Source organism: Coffea arabica, chromosome 3c (genome assembly GCF_036785885.1).
Source record: "Coffea arabica cultivar ET-39 chromosome 3c, Coffea Arabica ET-39 HiFi, whole genome shotgun sequence".
Taxonomy (NCBI): Eukaryota; Viridiplantae; Streptophyta; class Magnoliopsida; order Gentianales; family Rubiaceae; genus Coffea; species Coffea arabica.
Genome location: NC_092314.1, coordinates 10483791 through 10487453, shown reverse-complemented (window position 1 = coordinate 10487453; position 3663 = coordinate 10483791).

Genomic DNA, 3663 nt, shown 5'->3' with positions numbered 1-3663 from the left:
CTCCAAGAAGCCATTACATAGCAGTTAGTTTCATTATTCCAACAGTTGTTGGAGCTGTTGGCCAGGGACTTGTTGTCCTGCCTGGCAGATCTGGTTCGAACCTAGCTGCCAGGTTTGGGGGGAAGGGAGGGATCAGGGGATGAGGGAAGGGTAAAAAATATATATATATAAAAGAGTTTCATTTTTCCAATGAGATTTAACGTCCACATGATCCAATACGTCTGGGATACAAATGGTATCTCTCCATTATATTAACTACGGATCTTTAACATATATTACAAACGACAACATTGTTTTTCTAATGCAAATGCTTCAGAACTAAACCGCCTAGCAAGAGTTTTCTGGCACCTATTCGTGCATTGCAAAGTTTGGCACGTTCTTCGTTTAGGACTTGTCTTTATAGCAGAGATGTTTGACTTGTTAATCAACTTGGAATGAATGCAATCAATGTCCCTCTAAAGTCCAGATTAATTGACAGCTATACTTGGACATATTCATGAATATAGAACATGAACCTTATCCTCTTCATAATAAGCCCAAAGTGTATTCCCTAGGAGTGACAAGATTAAGTTCTTTTGGTATGTCTGTGTTTTTTACATTCCCTAAAGGAACTGCAATTTGTGATAAGACGGAATACGTACCAATTTCAGCAATCATCTTTCTATCAATGTTTTAAAACCCGGACCGTCAATTGAACTAGTGAAGTGAAAAGATCGAGATTCAACAGGTCGGACCGGTTCAATTCCGGTTCAATGAATTTTTTAAAAAATAATTTATATAAATATATATATGCATAAAATAAGACATGCAATAGACTAATTTAAAACTGTATATGATGAAAAGTTTACTATTTTTGAATAACTTGGATTTTCAAAAATAAAAATTTTAAATTATTAGTTAAAACAAATAAATTTCATTTCAATTTCAATTATATCTACCAAAATAATCTTAAATCCAACCCAAAAATATCACAATATTTTGAAATTATACAAAATTCAAGTTTATGAGAATTTGACATTGTGAACTTAAATTTTAATTTACGTCTTTGGGATTTAGAGATTGCAATTTAAAAAAGAAAGTTTGGAGTCCGAAGGAAGTCAAGAGAATCGAAAATAGAAATGCAAACTTAATAAGAATAAAAAAATGAGATAAAAGTCAGTGGTTGTAGCATTAAATAATTTGGCTTAAAGAAAAATAATTCTTTTTTAACTTTTTTCAATTTAATGGGCAAAAGCAAAATTAAAAGGATGGAAGAAAACATCAATAAATTAAAACTAAAGAGGTTTGATTAAAAAGGGAGTAACAAAAAAAAGAGGAGAGAGAGAGTGTGTGTGTGTGTGTTGAAGATTAAAAAGAAAGAGTCATGAAAGAATGAGATTTTGTAAGAAAAATGGAAAAAAGAAATATGGATGTTTGTTATATATATATATATATATATATATATAAAAGTTATCAAAAAAAAAAGATGTGATGGTGCAATGGTTACTGCATTGGTCTTGTATTATAAAGGTCTTGAGTTTAAATCTTGATAGAAGCATTTTGCAAAACTTTAAAAAAAACAAAAAAAAAGAAGAAGAAGAGGAAAACTTGAAAACTAGTTCAATCCGGTTCAGCGGTTTTCACGGTTTTGACTGGGTTTGACCGGTTTTCTGACAAAGTCAACACCAACATAAAATCGAACCGATGTCATAGCCGGTTCGCGATTCAACCGGTCGAACCGGCTGATCCGGTCCAATTTTCAAAACACTGCTTTCTAATGCCCAACTCCATAGTTGGCTGACGCAACTACCCTTTTGAGGCAATTCTGCAGAGATTTAACTATAAACCGTGACCAATGTACGCCAGCTTTCTTACCAATCAAAAATCAAATTTCAATACTTGAAATACCTTGAGCAAATTAAAATGGGCTCCAAGAAACTTATTTTCTTTGTATTTCCTTGGCTATAGTCTGATGATTACCTCAGAAACGGCTGCAATAGGGAATTGGTTAAGACTTTCACTCAGTTGACAATTATGAGAAATTAGTTCTCGAATCTAATTTCATCCTTTTCTTTTAGGACCACTAAATTTCACATTACAGATTTTATAAAATATACTAATTTTAGCTGTACAAGTAAAGCGATTGAGCTGCCCCATGGCCCAATTCAGCCCACCTCTAATATAGAAGTAACAGTAGCAGCCGTGTGTAGCTGTTGCCGATTGACAAAAAAATTATTGTACATGTAAAGATTTGGAGTATTTTGAAGCATAGCCGAGGCTCAGTTTAAAGTTTAAATACACCTTAATTAATTTGTAAGCATAGCCCTTCTCAAATGGGACTCGGGGACACTGGTTAGTGTTTAGTAAATTGTGGTTGGCTATGATGAAACTACCTATTAGTTGGAGGTGTACCATTTTAATGGTAATTGTAAAGTTACTAAATTTGCATGGTACATAGTTTAGTATTCATTAAACTAAAAGCAAGTACACAAATTAGGCCAAAATTCAAAATTATCAATCATTCCAAGATTAAACTACTAATAAAGATGCACGCTTTGTTATTTTCAATGCAGCCAAGACAGTTGAGACAAATGGCGTAGAAGAAGCCAAGTACCAGCTATGGAGGGTACCCTGGTGGTGGATACGGAGGCTATCTGGGAGGAGGTTATGGGGGGTATTCTTGGAGTAATTATGCAGGGTTTCTTGGTCGTGGCGGTGGCGGTGGCGGTTATGGTGGATATCGTCGCTTTAAGTGCAGCCTTGCAACTAATATAGCCAGTTTCGAGCACTGTAACGAATGCTTAAAAAGGCTCAGCGTGATGAAATGCAAAGAAGAGCTTAAGAAGTGATGTAATATGCACTGTATGTATTTGCTAGTTCAATATTTCTTCTATGTGACCTTTGATTTAATGGCAAAATAAATATCATGCTATGTGAAGTCATTTCAGTGGCTTTGCACTAAAAATGCGTTAACTCAGTAGTTCAAAAATACAACAAATTTAAGGCCAATTTCGGTTGGTTCATCTGTTGATCAGTTAACCATCATCAAAGTGGGGGTTTTTTTTGTTAAAAAAAAAAATACAATTTTGGGTATCTAATCCAGATTTTTGTTATAATAGATTTTACAAACTCACTCTCTATCTATTAATGTTGCATATTTGACTAAAACTAGAAAAAGAGCCCTTACGATCACCTGTCTGTCAAATATGGTATACCACCTAAAAAGAAATGATAAAACCAAAAACTGTTTAATCTAACCATTCAAAAATCATGTCAAAGCTCAATAGTTTCACGAGAAGGTCAGAAATCTAGTTGACTAATTGACTACGAGAGATTGAATAGTGCGCTATTGTCTACTATACAGAAAAATTAAGATACACTGAATTTGAGACTCGAGGACGTGTAAGACTTGTGCATGGGAGGTTTTCACTTATCATGTTTTGGATCAGTACAATTAAAACTTGTTCTGTAATTGATTGTAAGATGTCGTTTTCCAATATCATTAACATGGCTATCTAATTTCATAAACTTTAATACCACAATATAGTATATAAATTCAAAGGACATAACTTTGTTCTTTGCTTGAACTTTGTTGCACAAAACTGTTTCCAGATCTACTCGTAAATGATCATAAACCGAGCTTTACCTATTTTGCCATTTCTTTTTCCTGTGTGAAAGGAGTCA